General features: G+C 36.4%; 1 protein-coding gene across 2 annotated transcripts in view; it reads left to right on the top strand.

Moving 5' to 3' along the window:
* Window positions 1-16761, top strand: part of LOC115237627 (protein Tob1) — a 79963-nt gene that overhangs the window by 17335 nt on the left and 45867 nt on the right. For both annotated transcript variants that reach the window (XR_003884369.1, XM_029810800.1), the window contains exon 2: window positions 4519-4579. The gene's annotated coding sequence lies outside the window, so the exon portion shown is untranslated. The remainder of the gene's footprint in view (window positions 1-4518; window positions 4580-16761) is intronic.

The following is a 16761-nucleotide window of genomic DNA, read 5'->3' as shown; positions in this document are numbered from 1 at the left end:
CCCCCGCTCCCTCTCGTAACGGTTCAATAACCCTCGCGTGCCACGAACCGAAATTACAAATGAGGATTACAGGAATAGGCAGTGTAGAACGAGAGAGAGAGAGAGAGAGAGCACGGGAGCAGTTACGAAATATTCCGTCCCGTGCTTTTCGCGGGGTTGGTACGACACTCCGCGATCGATCACCTGCGACCGCCCGTTAAAATAGACCGGCCACCCTCTTCTCTCTCATCTACGTCATCGCCGCGTCCTTGAGAATTCAACCCTCATGCGACCACCGCGGTATATCTAAATATGACACCCTTGATGACTCTTCATAATTTTTTCTCTCTCTCTTTCTCTCTTGGCACCCCCGCAGTCCTCGTGCGTAGGAGCATTCACGATTATGTATCTTGCGGAAAAATTATACGCTTGCACATCAATAATAATTGACGCGAGCACGACATACATTCTCGTCGCGATGATATAATGAATCGAGTGCCGGTAAGAAAGGAGGAGGAGGAGGGTGGAAAAAGAGGGGGGGGGAGCAGAATCGTACGTTGTTTTAGATTACGCTACTCGAAACTCTCGGATTTACTCAGACGGGAGAGAGGGTTACATTTCTAACGATGGAGCTTAACTTCCCACTTTTTTCCGCCACCCTGCAATAACCGTTATGTGCAATTTGTGCGTCGCAATTTTCTCGAGCAAATGCCGGGGCACTGTTAAATTGCCTTCGCTCATGAGAAAGAGAGACTTCGACGGGCTGTCGCCGCAGATTTAAATCTCGTGAAACGACTTGATTCCAGGATACGTCGATATATCCCGGACGGCGCCGTCCAAAGGAATTTTCTCGCCGAATATATATGATGAAGAAAAATCGCCTGTTTTTTTTTTTTTTTCTTTTTCTTTTCGCCGTCGTCGGGAGATGCAAAGGAGAATCCCGTTTCTGGGGCGAATGTTTTCGGTACGATCAATATATCCCCTCTTCGTACCCCTTCTCCCCTTCACTGTCGTCGTCGAAACTACCCTCGTGCCCCTTAAAGGGTCATTCCGTCGAAAGCCTCTTGTACTTTCCCTTATTGCCGAGCCGTGAAGACCTTGATGTCCTAGTTGGCCTCTTTTGCCGACGTCCTTTGCCTGACTGTACTGTTGACCCTGAGGAGAACTCAAGTATGAGAAAGTTGCTTGATTACGCGAGATGAATCCCGTGTATTTCCGTTCGCAAAAGTGGCGAATGCGCTTTTAACACACATTATGCGAATATTCTCGTTGCATTTTTGCGTTTTGATTTGTCGTTACACAAGAATAAAATCGTCACTTTCTCATATTTCACGCCCGTTACGAAAAAGAGAGATCACTTTCCCGAATCATTAGTCCCGAGTTGATATTTTGTTCCTTATCAATTTCAATTTTGTCACGTTTATAAATTCTAGAGAGATTTCGATAAATTTTTTTATTTTGTATGTAGGAATTGAGCTTCTATTTTATACTTCACACAAATAGACGGTAAACAAAGCGTTTCTCATTTGGAGATTTGAAAGAGAAAAAACTGCAGATTAAATAGTTTCAAGAGAAGATGATCTGATTGATTAAAAGATCCAAAAGTAGATGTCAGATTGAAAATTGAGATCGAAAATAAGAGAAAAATTTTGATTTATATTAAGATAAAATCATACTATATTTGTGTGTATATTTTAAATACGATTATTGATATTTTAGAAAAAAATTCTTTCTCTCTCTTGCATTTCTTTAAAAATTATTATTACGTTATCTAGGTCTTATATAATCATCGATATCGTATTGCTCTCGCGTTACTTACGAAAAAGAACGGATAAAAAGGCGACAGGCGGAAATGACAATTTTTCTCGGTACGAATGCAATTTTGCGGTACAAATGAAATTACGCTTCGTGCCTTCCCGATCCATTGTTCAATCGATCGTCGACGATTGGGCCATAGCCGTAGCGACAGCACGAGAAAAAGGACATTCTACCTTATTGACTACACGTCGATCACTTTCCCCGCGTCGTGTCACTCACTTCTCCTGAAACTTCTAGCCGCAAGAAATGCATTAGCCCACGACGCGACGGACGGTTGTAACACGCTCGCTTTATTATGAAAGCGATTGTTACCACCACTCCACGTGAAACCCGGAATTTCGCGCGACGTGATCGACACGATTGCGTCAGCGTTTGACTTCCCGTTTATTTTCAACAGGCCCGATCTTCGAAGCCTCGCCAACCGTCGTATCGATAGCTTTTACTCGACAGTAGTCATTCGCTTGTCAAAATTCTCTACGGTTCTAGAATATCGATTCCTCAAGAATATTCTCGAAATTTTAGCATCTCGAAGCGAAGTAAAATGTCAGATTACGTGATGCGAAGATCTTTCTCCCTCGGTAGCTACGCTAATTTTCAAGAGTATTTCAGCGAAGAGTATTTTCGCGCATCGGTAATCGATGGCACGACACGTGCAGGAGATTCGTTCATTTTAGAATCTCTTTTTTTCTTTTTACGAAGTCAAACGCGTGTTGTATATTTTCGACTCGAGCAGACACTCGTGATTGCGTATTCCATCTGTGCGCAGGCGTAGAGGAGGACGCCCAGGAGTTCTCTTTTTATCTTCTTTCGGGGATTATTTCGAAATTGGATCAGGTCACAGAGCCGTACGACGTGATTCACGGGCGTGTCTCGCGAAATTGTCCTCCGACGATTCTCGCACGGCGGAGATTACCAGGCATTCCACCAGGCGGACGTCACGAAAGCGCATCAACAGAGTGCCGTGTTTATTTTTTTTTTCTCTTTTCTTTTCTTTAACCACCGACACATCGTCATCTGCTCTCCCTAAACGTTCAATAATAGGCGCAAATAAGCGATAACGAGGAGTCTATTGTTTGCATTGACACGCTTTGAATCACCATTGACGCGCCTTCGTGAAGAAACCGCAAAATCTTAGTGACTAAAAATGTGTGCCATCGAAACGTATCGAATTAGACGTATGTATCAATGATTCTAGATGTTTCAATATTTCATCGAATAGCGAATACGTGACCCCGTTCAAAGAAACGCGGCTTACCTGGTATTTATTCCATAAAGTCTCCTCTTTTTGGATAGGCTCGCATATATTCGCTCAAATTGAAAGTAAAATGCAATGTAACAAAAACTATTCACAAGATCCTTCTTATTTAAACATTGTCTAAATTTTTCAGATCATCGTTTTACGTACCGTTTATCGAAATTTATTTTGTTGAAATTTTTAAAATTTTCAATAATTTTTCCGTCTCTCTTCTATTGACGAGACATGGATGAGATATTTTATGAGAAGAAAATTAAGAGATTAGGAAGAATAAGATCTAAAATCAACGATGAATTGTTTCGCAGTGACTCACATAAACAGCGTTGACTACAACACGCGACGACGCATGCATCGTCGCACGAACTTTGAACCTTGGTTAGCAAGACTTTGCTTGGTTCACGGTCACTGTAATTATGAGTCGCGCGTTTCTCGCCTACGTCAAATTCGCCAAATGCAACTTTTTACCCCGTTTTTATTACACGGAATGGTTGTTTGAAAACGATTTTTTTTTTTTTTAAATTTAGCTCGATACTTTTACTATGCGGTTTCGCATACTATTACAACAGTTTGCGATTCTATTGCAACTTTTTTGCGCAAGCGCGAATGTCGTTTTCGTTTCTCGCTTCGTCGCATCCGTGAGGATCTGCGGCGAACGTGTATTTGAGATTGGTCGAACAAAACGAGAACTCCTTGCGAGTTGGTCGATAATGGCTAAAGATTGAATCTCTCGATTTATGGGGCGTTTTATCATTATTCGACGGAGCGTAAAGTCGTAATTATCGTTTCTTTTTATTAAGCGGAGCCGCAGTTTATTTCCGCCGCACGGTAAAAACAGCTGATTCGTTAGCTCGCGCGCGCGATACTTGTATTGTTTAAGAAAGGACATACATCCAAAAGAGTCAAAAAGATATCTATTTTTACGAATTTTTTCTTTGCAGAAACTAACTTTATTCCAATAGACTTTTGATCAAAATCTTACACGTATATTAATGAGTGATACATAAAATTTTTAGTTAAAAATATTAGAAAGAAATAGACCCAAACTTTTGTCCGTTACTGTAACCATCGTAGTTTTCACATAGTTTATGGGGGAAAAAAAAACTCAACCAATTCTTGAAATATATTAATTAATTAAATCTTTGTCGTAGCCGATTGTAGAAATTCTCAATTGTAATAAAATGACGGATTTCTGTATTCAAAGTTGCAATTTTTTGTATGAACAATTTTTTTTTCTTTTTAAATAAAAAAACTGCTTTCTAAAAAAATCCCTATACGAAGACTACATAATTTCACGCAGAATAAGTAGAAAAAATAATGAAGTAAATCCATTCAGTCGTTTCCGAGATATTTTGAGATATACTTTAAGAAAATATAAAAATTAATCTTACTCTTCTGTGTGCATGTCCCCTCCTTAATGTGTTCGGCGCCAATATATATAACAAACTTTTCTCCGTTTGTGTTTGCAGTTGAAGGACGAAACTCAAGGATAGAGGACAGAGGCAGATCTCCAGTAGCGAACACAATAAGGTAACTTTCCTGTCTCGGATAATGGAACGGGCCGCGTGTATATGTGAGCGTGTGCGCGAATGTATCGGCCGCGTGTATGCGCGGATCTCCCCCGTTCGATCGAGCTTTCACATGACACGCGACGCGTGTCTTATCCGAGATAACGAAAGATACGACCTCGCTCAAAAGCCTCGCGATTAACCTTTTGGCGCGTATGCCACGCTCATTAACGGCTAATTATTCGCGCATTTATCCGGAAGGTGTTATGTAAATCCCAGGCAGATCACAATGATACATACGGGCGTTATTTTTTCGCGATTTTTTCTCGAAACCGGTTATCTATGAATCTCGGCGAGATAAACGGCGTTTCTCGAGAATTTTTTTCGCGTCGCAAAAAAAAGGGAAAAAAAAGAAAAGAAAACATACGACATATATATATATATATATATATCGACTTGATAAGATTTCTCCGAGTCGTAATTATGAAAATGAAACATAATTACCAAAAACGTAATTAGTAAAAACGCAGTGATGTCACGATATCGATTCGCCCCGATAAAAGCGTTCCAACCGCTCGGGATGTTGCTATTGAGAGGGAGAGAGAAAGAGAGAGAGAGAGAGATCTCGGTCTACCGCAAATCCATTTGGCCAGCTTGACATTCAGTTGATAAGCGGAATTTACAAGCTCGATCATACGCGCTTATCGGCGGCAAAAGTATGTTTAACCGCATAGACCGCCGCATATCCGCGACGATACGTGCGTATCCTTGCGGGAACTGTAGATAGATATATTATAGATGCGGTATAGGTATGATGCTAGATATAGGTATATTATAGATGCGAGTTTCTCTAGCGAATTATACACGCGTGTGCACGTGCGAGACATATACATATATGTGAGATAAACTTCAAAAGAGGAGGGTCAATAAGGGCGTTTTTTGGCCTCCACAGGATTTTCAAAAAACAATTTTTTTGTATTGTATGATTATTAAGAATGTCAAAAATAATCATTAGGCGAGAAAAAAACTAAATCCATAAAGCCAAAATTAATTATTAGTCTAATTATTAGTTTAATTATATCGAGATATACCACTATAATACCTAAGCCCTTTTTATGACTAATAAGTGAACTAATAAGTGAACTAATAAAATATTTTCGCTTATTATACTGCTCTGCCATCATATCAATGTTTTAAACTACAATATGTCATTCCCAAGGTGAAGGTGAATACAGCTCATGGAGATTTTGAAAACAGACGATGCTGTTCACGATTTGTCCTGCTGCACAGATGAAGGTGAGGAAGATACTTAAAAGTCACGATCATAGTGTTCAATATGTCAAAAAACTTAAAGACAAAAAATTTAAAAAAAAAAAATTAAAAAGCAAAATCAAAAAGAAAATAATAAAAAAATATATTAAAACCTCTACAATGATCACAACCTTGACGCGGTGTAGAGGCTTAAGTCTGTAGGCAACTAATAGTGATCACCTATTTGTTATAGGCACTTATATGTCAGGAATCAAAAATTAATATTTTTACTATGAGCTGTATTTACCTTCACTTTGGAGACGATACATGTATAGTCTAAAATGATATTAATATGATGACAGAATAATATAATGAGCGACAATATTTTATTAGTTCACTTATTAGTTATAAAAATGGCTTAAATACCATAGTGGTATACTTAAACTAATAATTAATAATTAATTTTGCTTTAATGGATCGAGTTTTTTGCTTACCTAATGATTATTCGTGACATTTCTAATGATCATATAATACAAAAAAAAAAAAATTGTTTTTTGAAAATCCTGTGGGGGCCAAAAAACGCTCTTATTGATTAATTCATTGATTAATTCCTTAATCATATTGATTTCAATTTAAATTTATATGATCAAAAATTCATGAATTCATTAAACGGATAACCTGATTGCAAAATTGCAATTTTAATTTACATTCTGATTTAATATGAAATATATTGAATGTATTTAATTACACACCGTGTTTTCGCATGTAAATTTCAATCGAGGCGGAAAAAGATGCGTAAATATTCGAACGTACGCAATTCCTGAATCAATAGATTTCTCCCAAAGATACACTTTACGCATCATTTTTTTCGAGTACTGTCCATCTTGATATCTCGCATATTGTAATTTTTCGCTTTGCACACGAGGGCCACAACGAGCATTTGTTCGCCACAACAACGCTATTTATGCCACTCGCTCTGGAAATAGTCTCACTGGCTGACTTCCAGATGGATATTTTTCACTTCCATGCTAAGCCCGCGAGGCGCGTAAGTTTTCACGAAATCGGTAGACAGTCGCGGGATGGGACGATCCCTGTTTTCGACGCACACTCTGCAAAGACGAGGGCAGAGCGAAAACAAAGTCGCGATGTAATCACAATGGTAGGCCGGTTGTAAAGAATCGAATCTTCGTGTTTCGGCGCGAAATCGATTTCGAACGGCACTAAAACGAATGACAATTGCGCCAGTTTATCTTGACGAAAGCATCGACGATTGTTTCGGAGAGATAATTCCGCTATCTAATATATATTATTATATTGAAAATAAGCGTTCGTCCGATAAACAGATCAGCGTGAAACGAGAAAGATAAAATTGCAATATGTCGTTTTCCGCGCGTAATCTTTCTTAAGGTATAAATCGACGAATACGAGTCTGCCTCCTTTTAATTGATTAATACGCATTGAGTTTTCGGATCGGTATGATATACGAGAGTTACCGTCCAATTCAATTATTCTTTCCCGATACTATAATCTTTACTACCGCAAAAAAAGCTCAATAGTGTCGAGAGTCATAAAAATTCAAGGCTTAGAAAGAAGTCCATAAACTTGGCGTTGTAACATTTGCGGCGTAAATATATTCGACGTCCGATATCTTCTCATCGCACCGACGCTGTAATTCTACTTTTCGCGATGAAGCGTATAATAGAATTGCGGGATATAAAATTGCTCAAAAAAAAGACGGCGACATTCTGTCAGAGAGATCTAAAATAGATTTTTTTTTTTTATTTACGCTCGAGGAACTATATGTTTATCGGAGTTAATTCGTCAAATAGCAATGTAAATATATTATCTCGAAGAGTATATATGTCCAACATGTGCGCGTCCTGAAAAAAAAAAAAAAAAAAAAAAAAATCGTTCTTGTTTATTATTTCGACGTGCGTTTCGCCCGGCGGATTCTTTCTTCGGCTACTCACAAATCCGTTGTACGAGCGCGTAAAAACACGCGTACGTGGCTTAATGCTTCGTCCATTAGCAATAACTTTGAGCGTCCGCGATTGGAACGAAATGCGATGCCAAATGCGAGAGAGAGAAAGAGAAAGAGAGAGATGCGCATATACAATGTGTATATATACTTCGCCACGTAACACACTGATGTATATAATAATGCCTCTAATAATACGGCGAGATCGTTCTTCCCAATCTCCTGTAAACGGCCCGCGGTCTCGGTCGTTACGACACATCAAGCTGATTTAAATTTCGTCTATCGCCAAGCAACGATCCTTAATGTCCCCGCGATGCAACGATAAATCGCCCTAGCGGCCAACATTCCTCGCGCCAACGCAAAGTGTCCTCTGTTGAGCTGGCACGCGTTCGCCTTTTTATTACGAGACGAAGAAAATTGGAAGAATCTCCGGCGATTCTTCCACTCTCGCCAGTTGTTTCGTACGAAACAATTAAAAATGATTAAAAAATATAATATAAACAAAAAGTGGGTAATTATATCTTATCATTTGATTAAGAAAGAAAATAAAAATGAAAACGAACGAAATTTTTGTACACTTTTTCCAAGATCTGATAAATTTTGACAATATTTTGAAAATATTAAATTTTTAGTCTAAAATTCTTTTTTCAAAAATCTTTTTTCAAATTTAAAAATATATACTCTTTTGATATTCAAGACAAAATTAATATATCTTCTCTTATTTTAGGAATTTCTAATATTTCTGCGGTATTTAAAATAATGATTAATATCTATTACCTGTTTATCAAATTTATTTTTAAATTTTTACGAGGCTCATTATTACCAGTTCGACCTTTTCCTTCGCGCTCGTTACATAATCGACATTGCATAGCCAAGGACAATAGAAGCATTATGCATTTCATTACGTGCATAGTTACTCTCGCGCTATATACCTAAAGTCCGATATCACAAGAGGAAGATTCTCGCTCTGCGGATTTCGTATCCAAACTTGCTGGCTAATCACTTATTCGATCCGTTTCACGGGAGGGACAGGAAGACACGTGCGGAATACAATTTATATATATAAAAAAATATATATTTATAATTTTTCTTAATTATTAATTTAAATAATAAATAAGACATTGATGATAAATTATTGGCTTAACCATTATACGACTAGATGTAAAATAGCTTTGTTTCCCAACCGTGTGTAAAATGATTCGGGGTCTCATTCACGCTGGCACTCGCCGGTCACTCGGTCGGCCGTGATATTCCTGGGGTGACACACGGCACGCACCTTCGTTTCTCTCGTCGGAGATGAGATCTCTCTATTTATAAATGTGGGTCGACGGGTGTGTGCAGTCGGCGCGGTTTCGTCATTATTATTCGGCTTCGGTTGAGAACGCGCGAAAATGCGGCGGATGCGCGTCGATTAATCGACATTTTTGGATCGAAATGTTTTTGGCTTTGTTCGCCAATCCTAAAGATAGCCGTCGTCGCAGCCGTGAACGCTGTTGTCACCTGTGCGGCGAGTTAATTAATTAGTGAGACGAGACAGGGGGATAATGCGTTTTATATTTTTGTAAACATGAATAACACAGTTCAACATAAAAAAAAAACACTCAAGGAAAAAGATAATCATTTTTTGTAGTTATTATATTTAATTATAATATGTATTAATTATAATAAGTATTATTATATATTTAAATATTCGCGATATTAATTCATTTTTTTATCAGAGATTTATATACATATTCAGCAGATTTTTAAAAACCTTTCAAGTTGGAGTATAAACATAATTGAAAATTATTTAATAGATCCTGATCTAATTCGCAATTTTTCTGCAACAGGCTTCATATTTAATTATATCTTGTTAATCGACATCCAACAATTTTTCTTTAGAAACTGAAATTCCTATCAATATACTTAATTTTGTCGTTGCAAGAAAATTTTTCCAGCATGTCACGTAGATATAACATGATAAAATACACGATGTTGGCCCATTTTTGCAAGTTTAATCACAAATGTCTCAAAATTGCGATATGATGGAGACCAATTTGGAAGCCGGAATCGTGTCCAGCGTCAAAAAAATTGCGAGAAGTGATTATCTTTTTTCTTGTGTCTGAAAAAAGTTATTTTTTGTTGTATTAAAGTTATCTCTATCGTAATTGTGGGCGGTGTATCATCTATATATTTAATACGATACACGTTGACATACACACACACGCGATTGTGAAGATAAACTTTCCAAAGGTAAAGCTATTTTGGCCGTTATGCGCATTCTGCCGATTCATCGACTTTCGCAGAAATATATACGTCTTGAAGATAAAAAAATGAGTCGTACTTATACACTCGCTTTAATTCTCTCAGTTATATATTTCATTTTCGCCGACTCTTAGCAACGCGACAAGATTACTGAAAGTGTCCGCGACAAGTTCTCATCGCTCGTAAACTGGAAATTGCATCTCTGTATCGCGCGAAAGCGCAAAGGCATGCTCGTAAACACGATTAAAAGGGATTGGCACGAATCTCACCGAGATCTCGCGTTCTCATTGAAAGTCGGAGATTTCTAGAGTCTCTTTTAAAGCCTGCTAAAATATCGGAAGCGGGATCGTTTAGAGCACGATACCTAATACAATCACAGTCGGCGTTATAACGATTTTTCATTACTTCTCGCTCGTCCGTTCAACAATGATACGCCTCACACGAATGACGGAATGTTTTATAATAGACAAGGACTTTAATTTATCTCGTATAATAAAGTTATTAATTATATTCTTTCACTTGCGCGACGCTAGTGACAAATCGATTGCTATAAATCGCCACTGATGGCTGAAGGGTAGAGCCGCTTCGGTAGGGTGGAGGGAGGGAGGATCTGACGGAACACGTGTTGAGACTGCCATCATCAGAAACGAATTAGCGAAATCTGGCTTTTGTTAGAGCTTTGACGGGGAGCGAAATAACTGTCGCGCGTGGACGCATCCGCGCGAAAGCCCAGTGTTTTCAATCTCGCGGCGAGCCGGCGCGGAACGGAATGCGTATTCGTGACATTTGAAGGGGTGGTCTTAAATTAAAACGGTAGCGACGAGAGAGAGAGAGAGAGAGAGAGAGAGAGAGGAGGCTGAGCTGGCAGGGCACAAAAGAACGCGACGATTGCCACATCGCTGCTTTTGGCAGCGGCTCTTCATCCGGACGATCGATCTTCTGCTTCTTCTTCTTTCATCTTCTTCTCCTCATCCTCCTCTTCTTCTTTCATCTCGACAATATGTTCGATTGACCAATCACGAATCGACGTCTCGCTTTGCCGCACATTTGTCGGCCCCGAGATATTTTTGGAGTTATGACAGCGGATAAAGTATCCGAGACTTTGGATCATCCGTCAATCGAAGAGAGAGAGAGAGAGAGAGAGAAAGACCGGTTTATCGGATTTCATTTATTAATGCATGGAATCGTAAACCTTAAGATACTCTTTTCAGAATGTTTATTTATGATGATTAATAGATTATCATGTCACAAGTGAAATGTACGTGAGGCAATATATCACTAAATATGTGTAAAGTCGTGCTATTTGCAACCGCTATGCTCTCTGGCATGCGACAAAGTAGCGCCACGTTGTCTGTCACAATACTTTTATCTCTAATTATGTTCGACCTTGTAATGTACGAAGTAAGTTGATTAAATATAGCGAGGACGATCATTAAAGTATCTCGATCGCGTCGAGGAGAAGATTAGATCCTGTATAAATATATGCTGTTACTTACGTAATATACGTACGGTCAAAAATATAATGTTGATGTACAAATGAGACATAGCGTGAGTAACTCCCGGGAAAGATTTTTTTATATCTTCTTTGACGATTATATAATAATTAATTATCGTATGTTGCGATCGCCGACTGTCTTCAATGGGTTAAGTTAAGAGGCGATTTTTATAGCCTCTCTCGTGGAAATTGCGTCTAATAATCGCGAAAACGCGTCGTCGTGAGGAAAATTCGTAATAAGAGATGTCGTTACGCTGTGTTAAGATACTGCGTCCGACTGCGTGGCACACATAGGCTCCTAGCTATTATCTAGTATGTACTATTCCACCACCATTCAACCGTTTCTATCGCGCTGCACTTTATTACATATCGCGCGCGGCTTTGACCGACCAGTGCTGGTATTATTCCACTGGGATGGAAAGGCCTCGCTTCTTGTAACGCAGGTGACACCGTGGATTTCAGATGTATATAGTTTCGCATAACAGATGCGAGAATTTTTTTTTAGCGTCGATGATAGGTATAATATATAAGTATTCTATAGAAATAAAAAAAAAAAAAAACAGATATATTTAGCTGTTTTCAAATATTTAAAATATAATACTACTCTCTCCACAAAACATGTATACAAAAAAATATGAATAGTTAGAGGATTAATTCTGTTGTATATTAATTATATTTGAAATATTTGATTGAGAGATTTTACAAATCAAAAATAAATATTTTAGATATATCTATGTCTTAATGTTAAAGGCTTTAAGTAATTAATTTCTATTATTATATGAAAACAATAAAATATTCATGAATTCTCTATTTTCACAAACTCTTACATACACATGCTATTTATTGTTCTCTTACGACTGTTCTCTCTTAAATCTTTTATTTATATTTCATTAAGTTATATAATAAATTATTGCAGAGTGTCGAGCCAATTTGTCGAGACATTGGCAAGAAAATGAAGATTTGTCACCTCACGATATTCTATGCAATTATTTAAGACTCCTTCACTATATTTTTGTCTTATGTTTTTTTTTGGGATATGTACTATTTTATACATTATCTTTATCATACATTATTTTAAAAATACGACTGCTTGAAAATCGAGTATATAGTAAAAGTTTCATATAAAAATTGGGAATTACATTCCGTAAAATTGTTATGAATATGAAAACGACAGCTATTGAAATGAGACTTATGTATAACAGGTTTTAGAAAAATATATATAAGGCGATAAAATAAGAAACCATGTTTTTTATTTATTTTACTTTAAGATAAAAATTGCAGACTAAGCTTTTTTTAAGACTGCTTAAAATAACAGCGTTAAAGGGATAATTTTTCTTTATTTTATTATTTTGTCAATTTTGGCGCAAATAAAGAATACATAAATACATATTTTTTAATTAAAATTGCTAATAAAATCGATACCTACGCGAGTTCTCTCTTTCTTTGTGAAAAACTATAATGAATTTAATACATCTGAGGAGAAAGTATACGGCTTCATTTTCTTCTCTCTCCGTTTTAAGAAGGGAAAAATGTATCTAATAAAAAAATAATTGGCTTTATCAATAGTGTACTTACCGCGATATTGCTGAAACATGCGGCTAATAACATAATTTCCTTTTGGTGGACGCTGAACAATAGCCACAATACGCGCCGTCACAAGCTCACTTCCTACTGTCAAAATTTATTATATTTACGCGACCGGAAGGAAAAATTCAAGGACAATGGCGATATCGAAAGGAGGGAGAGAGGGGAGACATCGCGTCGCGCGCTATAGCGTAACGTTCGTAAATTATGCTGTCGTTACGTCGACGACGATTTATATGCCATCGTGTTAAATAATCGCCAGGACGATCGTGAGCGTGCACCGACTCAAGGTCATACGTGCGAGAAAACGCGAACGTTTCCGACCCGCCGTTATTTTCTAAACATCACGCATTAATTATAAAAAATTACAATTTTCTTAAAATATAATTAAATACATAATACTTGTGTTCATCTTTGCTCTATCGTTACAAAAAAATAAAATAATATGAGAGAGAAATTACCTTTTTATGCTTTATTTTTTATACATTGTTATATGTTTTTATTTACGTAAACAAATTTACTACATCAATGTTAATTTAATTAATGGTATAAATTAAACGCTAATTATAGTATAAAATGGAGAAATGATTAGATTTGCATGATATCTCGAAAAGTCGGATTGAAAATATTTGTATTTTGAGGGAGTATTTTAAGCAAGGCCAATCGTTACGACATGTCGCGATATAACTTTAATCGCGTGCGGATCATTAGAATGCCTCGCGAAAGTTTAATCTCGTTTTTGCGCACGCGCGCGCGCGAATTAAATCGGGTTTTATCGCGTTGATAAAAAGAACGTTGGATAATCTCACAATAAGAATTAGTCAATCAATTTTGGGTCGAGTCCGTGTTATCGCTCAAGTTGGAAATCATATCTGTTTATATTCTCGATCGCGCAGATGAAAAGTTTCTGCAAAATGAAAGAGCATACAAAAATAATTTGTTTATTCTAAACATTCCAATATTTTATTTAAATTGCGCACAAGATTTGATATTTTATATATCAATTAATATATGCGATAAAAAATAATAATTATTAATTAATAAAAAATAATATATTGTATATAATTATTAAAAATTATAAATCTATTAGATAATCTATCTTTTGCTTTTTTTAACATTCTGATTTTTGCGGATTTGAAATCTTCAAAATTCTTTAGCTGCTTCTTTTAAACATGTTACATATTTGCATTAGAAATTTGTATTCTTCTCTTATCTTTATAATTATCGAAGAACGATAGACAAATGAGTTAAGTGTGCTTGCGCTTTTTTATCGTCAGGCTATAAAATACATTTTACATAAACGCGTTAGCAATTTTTTTTTTTTCTTTTCATTTATATACAATTAATAAAATCCTCTAATCGCGTTCTCTCCTCGATTCCGCGCGTGTTATCGGACGCGGATACCGTTAATTTCGCCACGGTTAATTGGATTCGGCGCACGTTTAATCGCATCGCGAATCGGTCGCCTTCGCTTAAACGGCGTACGATATGCACTGTGTGACCCACTAATCGCGGGGACCTTGGACGCATTGGACTGTCGCAGGTACGTTGTGCGCAATATTTCAATGTTCGAAGGTCGATCGGCGGCCGATCGATTATTAGCGCGAGTCAAGTGACACATGGTTACGCATCGTGCAGAAACGCGCCGTTTATTAGATGCCAATAGTAACTTTCCTTTTTAGCCGCCGTCGCACGTTCGATACTTGATTCTTACCTCATGCCTCGTTGGCGCAACAACTAACGATCAGCGTCATCGCATCGTGGAAATGTATAACATCTTTTCATCATAACAATTCGTATTATCTTTTAGGCAGAATTTATGATTCTCTTTAATTTTATCGACACCAATTTTTGCGCGATTAATTTTATTTTTATTTAAAATAAAGTATCGTTTTCACATATCGAAACAAATATATATTTATAAATAGAGATTCCTCTATTTACAAATCTCCTTTAGACGCTTTTAACAATTAATTCGCATAGTTTACTTTAAACTGTAATTAGAAATATACATCGACACGGATATTAACTTAAGGAGTTACAGAAGTCTCATGAATCGAAAGATGTTACTTATTAAAAATTGTATAAAATTATTATTAAAATCAAATAATAGATCAATAATTTCAGTTCAAAAATATATATATTTAATAATAAAATCAAGATGAAGAATTGCAACAGATATTGAAATAGAAGAACAATAATGGCATCCTGATAATCGCTGCATTCATGATTTTAAATTAATAACAAATAGGAAAAAATCCAGTTTTTTGAAATTTCTTATAACCCCTTAATGATACGGAGCTTTTGGATCCGGCAGATTCAACGTCGCCATCGAATCGAAGAAATGTTTGATTAACGCCAGACAGCACGGTATCAATCTTATTAAAACACGAGAGCGATATTATGCTCAAAATTACATAAGCGTTAAGCAACAACATTCGCTACGATCGTTTTCATGAGACCGTTTTGCTAGTCCGGTCGTTCTCTGATAACTACGCGCCGATAAATCGATAATCAGCATTTCAGGCTCACCGCATGATTGCGCGCAGCAATGTTATTCCGCCACACTCGATCGAGTTTCTCGATAGCGAGAGTTTCATCGACATTTATAACACACATTTATTTTTCAACCCACGTTTCCAGCGCGTCGTTTTGTCAAAAAAAAAAACTATCTTCGCAAAACGAAAAATTTGCGATTAAGGGAACCGTATCTTCCGCGCGTTCTCCATTATCTATTCGTCGCCGGCAAAGTTGTTATCGCACAAGTCGCGTACTTGAGAACGACGCGAGTTTGGGGAAAAGAATCGTTCGAATGTTTCCGATATGTATCGCGCATGTTCTCGGAAATAATACAAAACGAAAAAACAAGTTTGACCCTGTTTGTAGAATCGCCGCGTTATCGCTTTTGAAAAATGAATGGCGACGTGTCGACTCGACAACTCAACCGCTGAAACATTTACCGCTTCCAGCAATGCTTCCCGTCTTTTTGTCAAGTATGAAAATAGCCTTGCGATATTTTGGCGATTACGAAATATCATTCATATGCGAGATAAAAAACAATTTATTTATGTTTCGAGATTTAGTATGAATGAATATTAGAATTGTTTTGAATTATGATTTTTATTTATATTATTTAATTATTTTCAAATTATGAACTTTAAGATAATTTTTTATAATTTGTCAAGCTAGTAATAATGTGAAAATTATTTAAAAGAAAATTATTAATCTTTATATTTATATGTGGATTATTCTAATATTTTTTTTGTCGATAATTTTTAAATCATTTTATTTTTTATTTGAATTAAGATTAATTTTAATATTATGATTATTTATCGAGGAATAAATTATATGAATATTTCATATTATTTATTGATATATATATTAATGCCATTACTCTCATACATATGATTAATTTACATATATTTTTAAGTTATTTACATTTGATGGTTGTTTTTGATATAAATTTATCAATTATATATTTATAAAGAATTATTGTAAATGAGAATAAGATTTTGCGATTTAAAAATTACATTTACAGCATTTTTAATTAAAAGATTAATTTATTTATTATCAAAACTTTAGTTTTTGTCTCGGCGGATTTATGAATGGCGAGAGGAGAGAAAGAAAGAGAGAGGGAAAGATAGAGAGAAAG

This window comes from Formica exsecta, unplaced genomic scaffold (genome assembly GCF_003651465.1).
Source record: "Formica exsecta isolate Colony F162 unplaced genomic scaffold, ASM365146v1 scaffold30, whole genome shotgun sequence".
In the NCBI taxonomy this organism is placed as follows: domain Eukaryota; kingdom Metazoa; phylum Arthropoda; class Insecta; order Hymenoptera; family Formicidae; genus Formica; species Formica exsecta.
This window is presented reverse-complemented; position numbering and strand designations above follow the sequence as displayed.